Here is a 19,770-nt window from a genome sequence, read left to right on the forward strand (position 1 = left end):
AAAAAATATACATAAAAACATAAATATATGTATATTTATATACGTTTTTACGAGATTTTACCAAAATATCCGAGAAATGAGCCAGAAAATCTTAGAAATTACGAATTTTACAAGAAAATCTTACAAATTAGCAAGAAAATCCGATAAATCGTGGCTTTGACTAAGTTTGACCCCGTTGACCAAGAAATCTCGGGAGATGAGCATCTCGTCCCGGTTGCCTTCTAAAAACGAGATCTCGGGGGAGATCTCGGGGATATCTCGGGAGATCTCGGGAATTTACAACACTGCCTACAGTGTTTAGTAAAAACTTCATTGACCATCGACAAAATTTTGTCTTTAAAATTGCATCTTGATCATCTCTCATTAACGAGCGTTAATTTTATTAATTATTAAGTCAGTTATGTAATCGTTCCTCTCGTAAACGATACGTAAAGGGGGCAAGTTAGTAGTCGCAATTAGATATTAGCGTTGGAAGTTACAACTTTTAACCGAAATTAGGAATCACAACAAAATTTAACTATATTTCTTATAAAATAAGGATAAATTTAATTTATGTCTCTTTACAAATACAATCCTGCTTCTCCCATACAACTTTGATTGTTATATAGTAACTACTAATTGTTACTCCGTATATATTAATTCTGCTTCTCTTTTGAATAGATATGTTTGTTTTGCATTATATAAATATATGAATTTATCATTGGACTCATACAACATCTCCAGATATGTATTGATTTCTTTTCATACTGTTATCTTTGTTTGTTTTTTTTCCGTTTTACGTCACATTGGTCGTAAGTCGTTTAGGAAGTAGTCTCTTTACCCTTGAATTGAGTCTCTTTGCCCTTGAATAGATGAAGGGATGAATTTTTCTTCTCGTTAGTGGAAATGATTCTTCTATGCTACGAGAGAAAAAATGACATCTCTTTTATTCTAAGGTAGAGAAGGATTGTCTACATCTTACCTTCAATATACCTCACTTATTGTTGTTGTTATGTACCAACTAGTATTGGGCCATCACGCACGTTACTGCGGGCGCGAACGGGATGGTTATTCTGTACAACTCTATATGTTTCCCGTTTAAATAATGTAACTTTATCGTGCTTAACATTATTAAGAAAAAAAAACCCAGTTAACTTATCAAATTCGCGTACATTAATTTTCTAATAACAATCAAGCCCACACAATTTAGTTGTTTAATATGCTTGTACGAAAGAGTAATTATTAAACAAAAGTCAACAATAATCGCTATGTACAACTCATTTATGTACGTTAACAACGTCCAATAGGGTTGTCGTTAGAAAAATTCAAAAAATATGTAATTATAAAAAAGAAAGTTGAAATTACAAATTATATAAAATTTACCTTTTATAAAATTGTTAATTTAACACATAAAAGAACCAGCAAAATAAAAAAAAAAATTGTCATACGATATCAAAAAAAAAAAAAAAAAAAAAAAAAAAAAAAAAAAAAAAAACATATTAAATGTTACATGTGACAAATTTCTTTTTTTTTTTAATGTAAATTATTTGTAACCTTCATCACGCTTCATTGGGTAGTGATAGGAGCCTTATTACTCATAATTGTTTCATCACGCTATCTTGAAAATGTCTAAACTTTTTTCGTTGTGTGTTTGAATTTTTTTTAAATAAAATATTAGCTCACGATAATTAATCAAGTTTTCTTAAAAAAAAAATCTCTGGCCGCACTTAATTGACTCTTAAAAATATCTCCTACTTTAAGAATATAATTGTACGTTGTATTTTGTAAATTATATATATATATATATATATATATATATATATATATATATATATATATATATATATATATATATATATATATATATATATATATATATATACCAATAGACACCAAAAAAAATGGTCGCCCACTTCATTAAACAAACTAAAAATACGCATATCCGCATGCATATGCGAAATCCTCATACAAGTCCTAACATGCGTATTGAATGTCCACGTACGCAATGAACAAAGCCATGGGTTGCCATGGGTATAGCCGTGCTCCTAATGTGCCTATACCAATGGATGCGGGTTCTATTGACTTGGTCAAACGGTTAACTTATTAACCAAGTAAGGGGATATGATCAATCCTTAATTCGGTTTCTTTAATTGGCGTAAGTTGATTATGGAATGGATTACGATCGAAGGGGAATATAATCCTATTCAAACCCTAATTGCTAGCCTATAAATACATGACTCTAAAATCCTAAGAGGTACACGTTACATCTACGTAACATACAGCATACTTCTACGTACGAATCATACTCGTACAATCATCAGCAAGACTAGACTTTCAGGTAAGCTCATCGAACTATGAATCATTCATGTCTCGAGGGCCACTCATACTTGTATGCTAGGTTGTTGGTGGGCTTACGATCGACCACCCCATCGGGATCATTCTGGCTCCCGTGCGGGTTATTCACGACTGATCGTCGGAGGTTCGATATCATTTGTCCTTAAACCTAACCTATATTGCACTCAATCGTAGGTTCATCCTACCTCGGTGAAAATATGCTTGATCATTTCGCGCCATCCGTGGGACCGGTTACAAAACAAATATATTAGGAACTTACGTTTATTTATTTAATATCGTTTTTTCCGTAAAATTTTTGTTTAACTAATCGGTTATTTTCAGGTTTTAAATACAAAAAATCTTTGATCATCATCGATGGGAGCAAATAAAGGCCAAAAATCGTCGCAGACCGGTAAAGATCTGTCAAAAGACGTAGGATTTCAAACGCCTGTAAACACATCAAAAACCCCACAAACGTCGGTTGCACCGGTTAAGGGGACGACAAATGTAACGACCCGACAAAATCGTCATTGACGGCGCCGTTAACTTAGGTCCTGTTGCGTGGTCGTAGTCCCTAAATGAGACACGTTTGACCAAAATTATGTCGCATTCATTTGAAACGTACAAGACTTGCAAAGTTTAGTTTACCAAACGGTTCGACAACAAGTTTAAGTTTACAAAAGATGTAAAGTATAAATGAAATAACTTGCGACATAATTAGTTTAAAATCAGAGTTACTATAAATAGCGTAAGTATGTATGCTTAAGTTAAATCCAAAAGTGCTATTGCTAGCGTATGCATGTATGCTTGACTCCAAGCAAGTAATCAAAGTGTGCGGAAGCATGTATCAAGTAGCCAAGTATGAACCTGAGAAACATATAGAAAACTGTCAACGAAAAACGTTGGTGAAATCATAGGTGTAGTAATAAACGTTGTTTTTGAACCACAAGATTTAATATAGTTGATTTTCCAAATCGTTTGCATTCCAAAAGTAAGTTCGCGAGCACCCAATTATCAATGCTTAACTAACGTTACCCCATCACAAATAGTGTTAGAACATACACTGTTTCTCGAAAATATATTTCATCCGCATAACGGTAGCGAACCGTCCGAATGAGGGTTTGTCAAACCCATATGGCCATACAACATAAGTTCTCGCTTACACCTGGCAAGTGAAACTAATGATAATCGAATTGAGGATTTTTGTTCTAACTCGCTGTGGAATGTTTGTTTTCCGTACTTGTGTTCAAAGTATAAAAGTATGATACGTATATGTTTCTCATCCCATGATTTAAAAGTATAAAAGTTGTTGAAAGATGGGACTATGATCTCACCTCGAGTGCACGAGTATAAATGTACTTCACAAAGTAAACGTATGCATGAAAGTTGTTTAGCCTTGACCTAAACAAGTAAGTTGTATCAATTAACCGGTTACGACACAAGGTCGGGCGAAATGTGTTCAATTAGTCCTATGGCTCGTCACGACTCGATTAATATAGCATGTGAATCACGTTGTCAAGTTTCATGCAAGAAACAAGTATAAAAGACGGTTTGAACGATTGCCTAAGTATTTGGTTAAGTTTGACTAGAAGTCAAACTTTGGTCAAGTCAAGGTCAACGAAAAAGTCAACACGTTCGAGTCGGGTCCCAAACTATTTTTCTAAGGTTTTTAATCATATATGAGTATGTTAGAACAAGTTACATGTTATTCGGAGGTGCGTAGCATAGTTAGAATTTAACGTTAAACGACCAACCAAAATCAGAACCTGGTAGTTCATCTGGACTGAAATGTCCCGTTCTTATTGATTAAAAACATTCCATATTAATTGATTTCGTTGCGAGGTTTTGACCTCTATATGAGACGTTTTTCAAAGACTGCATTCATTTTTAAAACAAACCATAACCTTTATTTCATAAATAAAGGTTTAAAAAGCTTTACGTAGATTATCAAATAATGATAATCTAAAATATCCTGTTTACACACGACCATTACATAATGGTTTACAATACAAATATGTTACATCGAAATCAGTTTCTTGAATGCAGTTTTTACACAATATCATACAAACATGGACTCCAAATCTTGTCCTTATTTTAGTATGCAACAACGGAAGCTCTTAGTATTCACCTGAGAATAAACATGCTTTAAACGTCAACAAAAATGTTGGTGAGTTATAGGTTTAACCTATATGTATCAAATCGTAACAATAGACCACAAGATTTCATATTTCAATACACATCCCATACATAGAGATAAAAATCATTCATATGGTGAACACCTGGTAACCGACATTAACAAGATGCATATATATAAGAATATCCCCATCATTCCGGGACACACTTCGGATATGATATAAATTTCGAAGTACTAAAGCATCCGGTACTTTGGATGGGGTTTGTTAGGCCCAATAGATCTATCTTTAGGATTTGCGTCAATTAGGGTGTCTGTTCCCTAATTCTTAGATTACCAGACTTAATAAAAAGGGGCATATTCGATTTCGATAATTCAACCATAGAATGTAGTTTCACGTACTTGTGTCTATTTTGTAAATCATTTATAAAACCTGCATGTATTCTCATCCCAAAAATATTAGATTTTAAAAGTGGGACTATAACTCACTTTCACAGATTTTTACTTCGTCGGGAAGTAAGACTTGGCCACTGGTTGATTCACGAACCTATAACAATATATACATATATATCAAAGTATGTTTAAAATATATTTACAACACTTATAATATATTTTGATGTTTTAAGTTTATTAAGTCAGCTGTCCTCGTTAGTAACCTACAACTAGTTGTCCACAGTTAGATGTACAGAAATAAATCAATAAATATTATCTTGAATCAATCCACGACCCAGTGTATACGTATCTCAGTATTGATCACAACTCAAACTATATATATTTTGGAATCAACCTCAACCCTGTATAGCTAACTCCAACATTCACATATAGAGTGTCTATGGTTGTTCCGAAATATATATATATGTGTCGACATGATAGGTCGAAACATTGTATACGTGTCTATGGTATCTCAAGATTACATAATATATAATACAAGTTGATTAAGTTATGGTTGGAATAGATTTGTTACCAATTTTCACGTAGCTAAAATGAGAAAAATTATCCAATCTTGTTTTACCCATAACTTCTTCATTTTAAATCTGTTTTGAGTGAATCAAATTGCTATGGTTTCATATTGAACTCTATTTTATGAATCTAAACAGAAAAGTATAGGTTTATAGTTAGAAAAATAAGTTACAAGTCATTTTTGTAAAGGTAGTCATTTCAGTCGAAAGAACGACGTCTAGATGACCATTTTAGAAAACATACTTCCACTTTGAGTTTAACCATAATTTTTGGATATAGTTTCATGTTCATAATAAAAATCATTTTCTCAGAATAACAACTTTTAAATCAAAGTTTATCATAGTTTTTAATTAACTAACCCAAAACAGCCCGCGGTGTTACCACGACGGCGTAAATCCGGTTTTACGGTGTTTTTCGTGTTTCCAGGTTTTAAATCATTAAGTTAGCATATCATATAGATATAGAACATGTGTGTAGTTAATTTTAAAAGTCAAGTTAGAAGGATTAACTTTTGTTTGCGAACAAGTTTAGAATTAACTAAACTATGTTCTAGTGATTACGAGTTTAAACCTTCGAATAAGATAGTTTTATATATATGAATCGAATGATGTTATGAACATCATTACTACCTCAAGTTTAGTAAGTAAACCTACTGGAAGTGACAAGAAATGATCTAGCTTCAAAGGATCTTGGATGGCTTGAAAGTTCTTGAAGTAGGATCATGACACAAAAGCAAGTTCAAGTAAGATTTTTACTCGAATTAAGATAGTTTATAGTTATAGAAATTGAATCAAAGTTTGAATATGAATATTACCTTGAATAAGAAAGATAACCTACTGTATATAACAAAGGTTTCTTGATCTTAGATGATTACTTGGAATGGATTAGAAAGCTTGGAAGTAAATTAGTAAACTTGAAGGGATTTTTGAAGTGTTCTTCCTATGATGATTATAGCTTGATTCTTGAAGTGATTTTTGATGAATATGATGATTAACTACTGGAAAAATACGTTCATAATAGTGTGTGTGTGTGTGTTGAGAGAGAATTAGAAAGAGAATTGGAAGTGAAATGGAGTGAATGATGAGTGGTAATTGGTGAGTGGTGAGTGGGGTTAAAAGGAGTTCTAGTTAGTTGACTAGCTCATGGTAGAAGTTAAAATTGATTAGTCATACATGACATAATCAAGAGTGGAATCCCATGCTAGTTCCTATTGGTATATACTCATAGTAAGTACGTTTTGAAGCTGTGTATAATACGGGTAAGAATACGACTAGAATTCTTGATGAAAGAAAAGAATGGAAAAGTAACTGTAACCATTTTCGTTAAGTATGAGTGTTTTGATATATGTCTTGAAGTCTTCCAAAAGTATTTTAATACATCTAAATACACTACATGTATATACATTTTAACTGAGTCGTTAAGTCATCGTTAGTCGTTACATGTAAGTGTTGTTTTGAAACCTTTAAGTTAACGATCTCAATTAATGTTGTTAACCCATTGTTTATTATATCTAATGAGATGTTAAATTATTATATTATCATGATATTATGATATATTAATATATCTTAATATGATATATATACATTTAAATGTCGTTACAACGATAATCGTTACATATATGTCTCGTTTCGAAATCCTTAAGTTAGTAGTCTTGTTTATATGTATATAACTCATTGTTAATATACTTATGGAGATAATTACTTATCATAATCTCATGTTAACCATATGTATATCCATATATATATCGTCATGTCGTTTTTACAAGGTTTAACGTTCGTGAATCGCCGGTCAACTTGGGTGGTCAATTGTCTATATGAAACATATTTCAATTAATCAAGTCTTAACAAGTTTGATTGCTTAACATGTTGGAAACATTTAATCATGTAAATATCAATCTCAATTAATATATATAAACATGGAAAAGTTCGGGTCACTACAGTACCTACCCGTTAAATAAATTTTGTCCCGAAATTTTAAACTGTTGAAGGTGTTGACGAATCTTCTGGAAATAGATGCGGGTATTTCTTCTTCATCTGATCTTCACGCTCCCAGGTGAACTCGGGTCCTCTACGAGCATTCCATCGAACCTTAACAATTGGTATCTTGTTTTGCTTAAGTGTTTTAACCTCACGATCCATTATTTCGACGGGTTCTTCGATGAATTGGAGTTTTTCGTTGATTTGGATTTCATCTAACGGAATAGTGAGATCTTCTTTAGCAAAACATTTCTTCAAATTTGAGACGTGGAAAGTGTTATGTACAGCCGCGAGTTGTTGAGGTAACTCAAGTCGGTAAGCTACTGGTCCGACATGATCAATAATCTTGAATGGTCCAATATACCTTGGATTTAATTTCCCTCGTTTACCAAATCGAACAACGCCTTTCCAAGGTGCAACTTTAAGCATGACCATCTCTCCAATTTCAAATTCTATATCTTTTCTTTTAATGTCAGCGTAGCTCTTTTGTCGACTTTGGGCGGTTTTCAACCGTTGTTGAATTTGGATGATCTTCTCGGTAGTTTCTTGTATAATCTCCGGACCCGTAATCTGTCTATCCCCCACTTCACTCCAACAAATCAGAGACCGGCAGTTTCACCATAAAGTGCTTCAAACGGCGCCATCTCAATGCTTGAATGGTAGCTATTGTTGTAGGAAAATTCTGCTAATGGTAGATGTCGATCCCAACTGTTTCCGAAATCAATAACACATGCTCGTAGCATGTCTTCAAGCGTTTGTATCGTCCTTTCGCTCTGCCCATCAGTTTATGGATGATAGGCAGTACTCATGTCTAGACGAGTTCCTAATGCTTGCTGTAATGTCTGCCAGAATCTTGAAATAAATCTGCCATCTCTATCAGAGATAATAGAGATTGGTATTCCATGTCTGGAGACGACTTCCTTCAAATACAGTCGTGCTAACTTCTCCATCTTGTCATCTTCTCTTATTGGCAGGAAATGTGCTGATTTGGTGAGACGATCAACTATTACCCAAATAGTATCAAAACCACTTGCAGTCCTTGGCAATTTAGTGATGAAATCCATGGTAATGTTTTCCCATTTCCATTCCGGGATTTCGGGTTGTTGAAGTAGACCTGATGGTTTCTGATGCTCAGCTTTGACCTTAGAACACGTCAAACATTCTCCTACGTATTTAGCAACATCGGCTTTCATACCCGGCCACCAAAAATATTTCCTGAGATCCTTGTACATCTTCCCCGTTCCAGGATGTATTGAGTATCTGGTTGTATGAGCTTCTCTAAGTACCATTTCTCTCATATCTCCAAATTTTGGTACCCAAATCCTTTCAGCCCTATACCGGGTTCCGTCTTCCTGAATATTAAGATGTTTCTTCGATCCTTTGGGTATTTCATCCTTTAAATTTCCCTCTTTTAAAACTCCTTGTTGCGCCTCTTTTATTTGAGTAGTAAGGTTATTATGAATCATTATATTCATAGATTTTACTCGAATGGGTTCTCTGTCCTTCCTGCTCAAGGCATCGGCTACCACATTTGCCTTCCCCGGGTGGTAACGAATCTCAAAGTTGTAATCATTCAATAATTCAATCCACCTACGCTGCCTCATATTCAGTTGTTTCTGATTAAATATGTGTTGAAGACTTTTGTGGTCGGTATATATAATACTTTTGACCCCATATAAGTAGTGCCTCCAAGTCTTTAATGCAAAAACAACCGCGCCTAATTCCAAATCATGCGTCGTATAATTTTGTTCGTGAATCTTCAATTGTCTAGACGTATAAGCAATCACCTTCGTTCGTTGCATTAATACACAACCGAAACCTTGCTTTGATGCGTCACAATAAATCACAAAATCATCATTCCCTTCAGGCAATGACAATATAGGTGCCGTAGTTAGCTTTTTCTTCAATAACTGAAACGCTTTCTCTTGTTCATAATTCCATTCAAATTTCTTCCCTTTATGCGTTAATGCAGTCAAGGGTTTTGCTATTCTGGAAAAGTCTTGGATGAACCTTCTGTAGTAACCAGCTAGTCCTAAAAACTGGCGTATGTGTTTCGGAGTTTTTGGGGTTTCCCACTTTTCAACAGTTTCTATCTTTGCCGGATCCACCTTAATACCTTCTTTGTTCACTATGTGACCGAGGAATTGAACTTCTTCCAACCAAAATGCACACTTTGAAAACTTAGCGTACAATTCTCCCTTCCTCAATACTTCTAACACCATTCTCAAATGTTCACCGTGTTCTTGGTCATTCTTTGAGTAAATAAGTATGTCATCAATGAAAATAATGACAAACTTATCAAGGTATGGTCTACACACTCGGTTCATAAGGTCCATGAACACAGCTGGTGCATTAGTTAAACCAAACGGCATGACCATAAACTTGTAATGTCCGTAACGTGTTCTGAAAGCAGTCTTTGGAATATCATCTTCTTTCACCCGCATTTGATGATACCCGGAACGTAAGTCAATCTTTGAATAAACAGACGAGCCTTGTAGTTGATCAAATAAGTCGTCGATTCTCGGTAGTGGGTAGCGGTTCTTGATGGTAAGTTTGTTCAACTCTCGGTAGTCGATACACAACCTGAATGTACCATCTTTCTTCTTGACAAACAAAACAGGAGCTCCCCACGGTGATGTACTTGGTCGAATGAAACCACGCTCTAAAAGTTCTTGTAATTGGCTTTGCAGTGCTTTCATCTAGCTGGGTGCGAGTCTGTAAGGAGCACGAGCTATTGGTGCAGCTCCTTGTACAAGATCTATTTGAAATTCAACGGATCGCTGTGGGCGTAATCCCGGTAATTCTTTCAGAAATACATCGGGAAATTCTTTTGCAATGGGAACATCATTGATGCTCTTTTCTTCAGTTTGTACTTTCTCGACGTGTGCTAGAACAGCATAGCAACCTTTTCTTATTAGTTTTTGTGCCTTCAAATTACTAATAATATGTAGCTTCGTGTTGCCCTTTTCTCCGTACACCATTAAGGGTTTTCCTTTTTCTCGTATAATGCTAATTGCATTTTTGTAACAAACGATCTCTGCTTTCACTTCTTTCAACCAGTCCATACCGATTATCACATCAAAACTCCCTAACTCTACTGGTATCAAATCAATCTTAAATGTTTCACTAACCAGTTTAATTTCTCGATTCCGACATATATTATCTGCTGAAATTAATTTACCATTTGCTAATTCGAGTAAAAACTTACTATCCAAAGGCGTCAATGGACAACTTAATTTAGCACAAAAATCTCTACTCATATAGCTTCTATCCGCACCCGAATCAAATAAAACGTAAGCAGATTTATTGTCAATAAGAAACGTACCCGTAACAAGCTCCGGGTCTTCCTGTGCCTCTGCCGCATTAATATGAAAACTCTTCCGCGGCCTTGTCCATTCGTGTTCTCCTGGTTCGGGCAATTTCTAATAATGTGGCCCGGTTTTCCACATTTATAACAAACTACATTGGCATAACTTGCTCCGACACTACTTGCTCTGCCATTACTCGTTCCGACACCATTTGTTCCTTTCGTTCTATTAACTCCTGGTCCGTAGACCTCACACTTCGCCGCGCTATGACCATTTCTTTTACACTTGTTGCAAAATTTGGTGCAGAACCCCGAGTGATACTTTTCACACCTTTGGCATAGCTGCTTCTGATTGTTGTTGTTGTTGCGGTTATTATTGTTATTGGGATGATTATTGTAGTTGCTGTTGTTGTTGTTGTTGTTGTTGTTGGGCCGTTTGTTGTAGTTGCGATTGATGTTGCGATTGTTGGGATAATTGTTGCGATTATTGTTGTAATTACTGTTGTTGTTGTATTGGTGATTCTTATCACCGTTTTCCTCCCACTTTCTTTTGACTTGCTTCACATTGGCCTCTTCAGCAGTCTGTTGTTTAATTCTTTCTTCAATCTGGTTCACTAGTTTGTGAGCCATTCTACATGCCTGTTGTATGGAGGCGGGCTCGTGTGAACTTATATCTTCTTGGATTCTTTCCGGTAATCCTTTCACAAACGCGTCGATCTTCTCTTCCTCATCTTCGAATGCTCCCGGACACGATAGGCACAATTCTGTGAATCATCTTTCGTATGTGGTAATATCAAATCCTTGGGTTCGTAACCCTCTAAGTTCTGTCTTGAGCTTATTGACCTCGGTTCTGGGACGGTACTTCTCGTTCATCAAGTGCTTGAATGCTGACCACGGTAGTGCGTACGCATCATCTTGTCCCACTTGCTCTAGATAGGTATTCCACCATGTTAACGCAGAACCTGTGAAGGTATGCGTAGCGTACTTCACTTTGTCCTCTTCAGTACACTTACTTATGGCAAACACCGATTCGACCTTCTCAGTCCACCATTTCAATCCGATCGGTCCTTCGGTTCCATCAAATTCCAAAGGTTTGCAGGCAGTGAATTCTTTGTAGGTGCATCCTACACGATTTCCTGTACTGCCAGATCCAAGGTTATTGTTGGTATGTAGCGCAGCCTGTACTGCGGCTATGTTTGAAGCTAGAAAAGTACGGAATTTCTCTTCATTCATATTCACGGTGTGTCGAGTAGTCAGTGCCATTTCCTTCAAAATAGTCAAATGGAACAAGTTAATCATACAGAATATTAAGAGTAGTTAATAGTATTTCGTAGCATAATATGAACTCATTTATAAAAGCTTTTTCTTCATATTAGTGTTTTATAAGTTTAAATTCGGGTAGTACCTACCCGTTAAGTTCATACTTAGTAGCTAATATACAATTCAACTACTACAATTCCATATGAAAAACTGATTGTAATAATATTTCGCGTTCAAACTTTTATACAATATTTTACAAACTTACAATACCGCTTATTTTACATAAAGCATGAAATATAGCACACAATAACTTTGATACAAGATAGTTGTGAAGATAATTCTAGCTAGTACACAAGTCGTTCAGCAAAGGCAATAAAGACACGTAATTCATACGTCCAGAAACAAGTCATGCATTCTGGTTTTACTAGGACTACTTCCCATCCTTGGTCTTGTGGAACATAACCGTTATGGTCGTTGATAAGACAGCGTGTTGTAACGTCGTCAAAGGGACGAGGGTTACGTAATGACCAACAGTCTCGTAATAACCTAAAAACCTCATTTCTTACCCCAATTACCGACTCCGTCACTTGTGGGAACGTTTTGTTTAATAGTTGTAGCCCGATGTTCTTGTTCTCACTTTGGTGAGAAGCGAACATTACTAACCCGTAAGCATAACATGCTTCTTTATGTTGCATGTTAGCCGCTTTTTCTAAATCACGAAGTCCTATATTCGGATATACTGAGTCAAAATAATTTCTTAACCCGTTGCGTAAAATAGCATTTGGGTTCCCCGCAATATATGCGTCAAAGTAAACACATCGTAACTTATGGATTTCCCAATGTGATATCCCCCATCTTTCGAACGAAAGCCTTTTATAAACCAAGGCATTCTTGGAACATTCTTCGAATGTCTTACAAACTGATCTCGCCTTAAATAGTTGTGCCGAGGAATTCTGACCGACTCTAGACAAGATTTCATCAATCATGTCTCCGGGTAGGTCTCTTAAAATATTGGGTTGTCTATCCATTTTGTGTTTTTATACTGTAAAATAGACAAGAGTTAGATTCATAAAAAAATACTTATTAATACAAGCAATTTTTACATATATCATAAAGCATAAGCACACTATATTACATATATTACACCACACGAATACAACTATCTTATTCCGACTCGCTCGTTTCTTCTTGTTCAGTTTTGGTTCGTTTTGCCAAGTTTCTAGGGATATATGATGTTCCCCTAATACGAGCCATCGTTGTCCACATTGGTTTAGAAAAACCTAGTGGTTTAGAGGTTCCCGGGTCATTGTTACAACTTAAGGACTTCGGGGGTTGACGATACATATAAAGTTCATCGGGGTTGGAATTAGATTTCTCTATTTTTATGCCCTTTCCCTTATTATTTTCTTTTGTCTTTTTAAATTCAGTTGGGGTAATTTCTATAACATCATCGGAATTCTCGTCGGAATCCGATTCATCGGAGAATTGGTAATCCTCCCAATATTTTGCTTCCTTGGCGGAAACACCATTGACCATAATTAACCTTGGTCGGTTGGTTGAGGATTCTCTTTTACTTAACCGTTTTATTATTTCCCCCACCGGTTCTATTTCTTCTTCCGGTTCCGATTCTTCTTCCGGTTCCGATTCTTCTTCCGGTTCCGACTCTTCTTCCGGTTCCTCTTCGGGAACTTGTGAATCAGTCCACGAATCATTCCAATTTACATTTGACTCTTCATTATTATTAGGTGAGTCAATGGGACTTGTTCTAGAGGTAGACATCTATCATATAATATCAAACACGTTAAGAGATTAATATATCACATAATATTCATATGTTAAAAATATATAGTTTCCAACAAAAATGTTAAGCAATCATTTTTAAAGAAAACACGGTCGAAGTCCAGACTCACTAATGCATCCTAACAAACTCGATAAGACACACTAATGCAAATTTTCTGGTTCTCTAAGACCAACGCTCGGATACCAACTGAAATGTCCCGTTCTTATTGATTAAAAACGTTCCATATTAATTGATTTCGTTGCGAGGTTTTGACCTCTATATGAGACGTTTTTCAAAGACTGCATTCATTTTTAAAACAAACCATAACCTTTATTTCATAAATAAAGGTTTAAAAAGCTTTACGTAGATTATCAAATAATGATAATCTAAAATATCCTCTTTACACACGACCATTACATAATGGTTTACAATACAAATATGTTACATCGAAATCAGTTTCTTGAATGCAGTTTTTACACAATATCATACAAACATGGACTCCAAATCTTGTCCTTATTTTAGTATGCAACAGCGGAAGCTCTTAGTATTCACCTGAGAATAAACATGCTTTAAACGTCAACAAAAATGTTGGTGAGTTATAGGTTTAACCTATATGTATCAAATCGTAACAATAGACCACAAGATTTCATATTTCAATACACATCCCATACATAGAGATAAAAATCATTCATATGGTGAACACCTGGTAACCGACATTAACAAGATGCATATATATAAGAATATCCCCATCATTCCGGGACACCCTTCGGATATGATATAAATTTCGAAGTACTAAAGCATCCGGTACTTTGGATGGGGTTTGTTAGGCCCAATAGATCTATCTTTAGGATTCGCGTCAATTAGGGTGTCTGTTCCCTAATTCTTAGATTACCAGACTTAATAAAAAGGGGCATATTCGATTTCGATAATTCAACCATAGAATGTAGTTTCACGTACTTGTGTCTATTTTGTAAATCATTTATAAAACCTGCATGTATTCTCATCCCAAAAATATTAGATTTTAAAAGTGGGACTATAACTCACTTTCACAGATTTTTACTTCGTCGGGAAGTAAGACTTGGCCACTGGTTGATTCACGAACCTATAACAATATATACATATATATCAAAGTATGTTTAAAATATATTTACAACACTTTTAATATATTTTGATGTTTTAAGTTTATTAAGTCAGCTGTCCTCGTTAGTAACCTACAACTAGTTGTCCACAGTTAGATGTACAGAAATAAATCGATAAATATTATCTTGAATCAATCCACGACCCAGTGTATACGTATCTCAGTATTGATCACAACTCAAACTATATATATTTTAGAATCAACCTCAACCCTGTATAGCTAACTCCAACATTCACATATAGAGTGTCTATGGTTGTTCTGAAATATATATAGATGTGTCGACATGATAGGTTGAAACATTGTATACGTGTCTATGGTATCTCAAGATTACATAATCTACAATACAAGTTGATTAAGTTATGGTTGGAATAGATTTGTTACCAATTTTCACGTAGCTAAAATGAGAAAAATTATCCAATCTTGTTTTACCCATAACTTCTTCATTTTAAATCCGTTTTGAGTGAATAAAATTGCTATGGTTTCATATTGAACTCTATTTTATGAATCTAAACAGAAAAGTATAGGTTTATAGTCGGAAAAATAAGTTACAAGTCGTTTTTGTAAAGGTAGTCATTTCAGTCGAAAGAACGATGTCTAGATGACCATTTTAGAAAACATACTTCCACTTTGAGTTTAACCATAATTTTTGGATATAGTTTCATGTTCATAATAAAAATCATTTTCTTAGAATAACAACTTTTAAATCAAAGTTTATCATAGTTTTTAATTAACTAACCCAAAACAGCCCGCGGTGTTACTACGACGACTTAAATCCGGTTTTACTGTGTTTTTCGTGTTTCCAGGTTTTAAATCATTAAGTTAGCATATCATATAGATATAGAACATGTGTGTAGTTAATTTTAAAAGTCAAGTTAGAAGGATTAACTTTTGTTTGCGAACAAGTTTAGAATTAACTAAACTATGTTCTAGTGATTACGAGTTTAAACCTTCGAATAAGATAGTTTTATATATATGAATCGAATGATGTTATGAACATCATTACTACCTCAAGTTTAGTAGTTAAACCTACTGGAAGTGACAAGAAATGATCTAGCTTCAAAGGATCTTGGATAGCTTGAAAGTTCTTGAAGTAGGATCATGACACAAAAACAAGTTCAAGTAAGATTTTTACTCGAATTAAGATAGTTTATAGTTATAGAAATTGAATCAAAGTTTGAATATGAATATTACCTTGAATAAGAAAGATAACCTACTGTATATAACAAAGGTTTCTTGATCTTAGATGATTACTTGGAATGGATTAGAAAGCTTGGAAGTAAATTAGTAAACTTGAAGGGATTTTTGAAGTGTTCTTGAAGTGTTCTTCCTATGATGATTATAGCTTGATTCTTGAAGTGATTTTTGATGAATATGATGATTAACTACTGGAAAAATACGTTCATAATAGTGTGTGTGTGTTGAGAGAGAATTAGAAAGAGAATTGGAAGTAAAATGGAGTGAATGATGAGTGGTAATTGGTGAGTGGTGAGTGGGGTTAAAAGGAGTTCTAGTTAGTTGACTAGCTCATGGTAGAAGTTAAAATTGATTAGTCATACATGACATAATCAAGAGTGGAATCCCATGCTAGTTCCTATTGGTATATACTCATAGTAAGTACATTTTGAAGCTGTGTATAATACGGGTAAGAATACGACTAGAATTCTTGATGAAAGAAAAGAATGGAAAAGTAACTGTAACCATTTTCGTTAAGTATGAGTGTTTTGATATATGTCTTGAAGTCTTCCAAAAGTATTTTAATACATCTAAATACACTACATGTATATACATTTTAACTAAGTCGTTAAGTCATCGTTAGTCGTTACATGTAAGTGTTGTTTTGAAACCTTTAAGTTAACGATCTCAATTAATGTTGTTAACCCATTGTTTATTATATCTAATGAGATGTTAAATTATTATATTATCATGATATTATGATATATTAATATATCTTAATATGATATATATACATTTAAATGTCGTTACAATGATAATCGTTACATATATTTCTCGTTTCGAAATCCTTAAGTTAGTAGTCTTGTTTATATGTATATAACTCATTGTTAATATACTTATGGAGATACTTACTTATCATAATCTCATGTTAACCATATGTATATCCATATATATATCGTCATGTCGTTTTTACAAGTTTTAACGTTCATGAATCGCCGGTCAACTTGGGTGGTCAATTGTCTATATGAAACATATTTCAATTAATCAAGTCTTAACAAGTTTGATTGCTTAACATGTTGGAAACATTTAATCATGTAAATATCAATCTCAATTAATATATATAAACATGGAAAAGTTCAGGTCACTACATGGACGGCGTCCAGAATGACTGGACGGCGTCCAGATATGAAGGCCTAGACGGCATCCAAGAATCTGGATGGCGTCCAGATTAGTGCCCAGGTCCTGTTTTTGTGAAACACACAAGTGCACGAACCAAACTTCAAACTAACACAAATTGTGAACCGAAAACACTTAAAACATGTATCTTATATCGTTGGAAAGGTATTTTGACGAGGAATACAACTAATCACATATCATCAAACAATTACATCATTTAAATGACCAAATCCTCGTCGAATGATCGTTAAAAGTTCATCACTGAAGTTTCATGTTCGTAAAACGCATTTTATGATTCGGGAAACCAATTTACATATACGATATGCCGTTTAAAAGGTAATTAAACATACATTGCAACTAAACACTTACTAACAACATTAACAAGCATTAAATGCATCAAAGGTTCATTTTAAAAGCTATCAAACCCTAACCAAGAATCACAAAATCAATAATCATGTTAGTGAAGTTTTCCAAGTCAACCTACACATCAAATTGAAGCTAATGATGCTAGTAACACATTTAACACATAAGGTTTAACATCTAAAAACATTTAATCAACCAAAATCAAGGATTTAACAAACCCATTTTAAGTGTTCATGCTAGTTACTCAAAACATCAAGAATAAGCAAACAAATCACATATTCATGTTATAAACGAGTCATAGACACTAACTAACACCATTTCAAGTCTAATAAATGAATTAGAGAAATCTAGAGTTTTAGAAATGTTACCTAAACGAGATGAGATTGGTACCAAAATGTAGAGGATGAAGAGAGGATCACGAATATGTAATTTGTTTTGATGTTTGCTTCTTGTTTCGGATTTGGATGATGAATTTCTTGTTTGAAGATTGAGAGAAAAAGATGGAAGTATGAAGAAGGAAAGAGGTGAAATGAATGGAGGAGGTGATACTTTGACTATTTGACTTAGTCATATTTTTGGTCAATTGGCAAGGTTGGTCCTTCGAGTTTGATAGCGGGTGCGTGAATTAACCGAACGAAATATTTAAACACGCGAGAGTAAACGGGAGATGTTATAATCAAATAACGAAAATATTAAGAACGTTAGTCAACGAAAGGTACGAATTTAGATAGCGAAAGATATTATCTAAAAAAAAAGACGGGCGTTAAAATAATTTAACGGAAAAATGCGGGATGTTACATTACCTACACCTTAAACGAAGTTTTGTCCCGAAATTTAGTTGGAAGTAGTAGTCGTTGTTTCTCCCTCGAGATCTTGCGTTGCCAATTCTACGAATAAGTGAAGGTACTTCCTTGGGCGTTTCAACGAACTTTGAAAGTCGGGATCTTACGTTGTTTCAGAGTTTGGTTACACGATTCATAGTTTCAACCGGTTCTCCTAGGAAGTGAATTTTATCATCGATAGTAAGTTCATCGAAGAGGATAACAAGTTCTTGTTTCGCAAGACACGTCTTTAAGTTTGATACACAGAATGTAGGATGATCGGAATTTGTTTGAGTTGGGAATTAAAAACGGTAAGCAACGGGTACAATACGCCTCAAGATTTCAAAAGGGTCAAAATATCGCGGATTTAGCTTCCTACGTTTCCCGAAACGGATTACACCTCCTCAAGGTGCGACTTTTAATATTTCGCGGCCACCCACTTGGAATTCGAGAGGTTTACATCTAACATCGGCATAGTGGCGATTACGGCCATCTTGAGCCTTTCTCGGATTTGAACGATCTTAACGGTTATTCCTTGAATGGGTTCGGGTTCGGTGGTTTGCTTGTCGCTTACTTCGGCCCAACGAATAGGAGAACGACATTTGTGGCCATATAAAGTTTCGAAAAGTGTGGCGTTAATACTCGGGTGATAACTATCATGGTAAGAGAATTCGGTTAAAGGCAAATACTTTTCTCAAGTAAATTTGAAGTTGATAACACAAATTCGTATTATGGTTTCCAAGGTTCTAATCGTACAATTGCTTTGTTCGTCGGTTTGTGGTTGATACGCGGCACCCATGTCTAAATGTGGTCCCAAGGCTTTTTGTAAGTCTAGAAGTGAAACGAGCATCTTGATCCGAAACGAGGTACATTTTCTCAAGAAATTAGCACCGCGGAAGATTTATCGGTTTCCGAAAACGTTTGTTAGGGTTATTGACCCTCGTGGTGGTGAATACTAGTATAACGTGAAGAGTCTCTCTCTCCATTGATAATTTAGAATAGACATTTCCTTAAACGGAAGTACGAGTGTAATGCGAGAGAAGTTTCCGCCTCGAAGTGAGCATAACAAGCATATTGTAGTTCGTCGATAAAAACTGTGCGAAAACGAGATAGTATACACGTGTAACATACATCTGATGTTGAAAGAGTTTGTCATTCATTCGGAAGCATAAATATGGTTCGACAATAATCGTAGGTGTTTCCTTGGTATGGTTGTTATCAATATTCTCGGAGTTTTCGGATGTCCAACAAGAAAAATAAAGTCATGTAACATGGCACATGGTGGTGATTAGGTTGATCGAGTCCAATCACCATCACGTTTCATTAGAACTTTGGTATGACTTACCGTAATATAACTACGTTGATCAAGTGA

This window comes from Rutidosis leptorrhynchoides, chromosome 10 (genome assembly GCF_046630445.1).
Source record: "Rutidosis leptorrhynchoides isolate AG116_Rl617_1_P2 chromosome 10, CSIRO_AGI_Rlap_v1, whole genome shotgun sequence".
Taxonomy (NCBI): domain Eukaryota; kingdom Viridiplantae; phylum Streptophyta; class Magnoliopsida; order Asterales; family Asteraceae; genus Rutidosis; species Rutidosis leptorrhynchoides.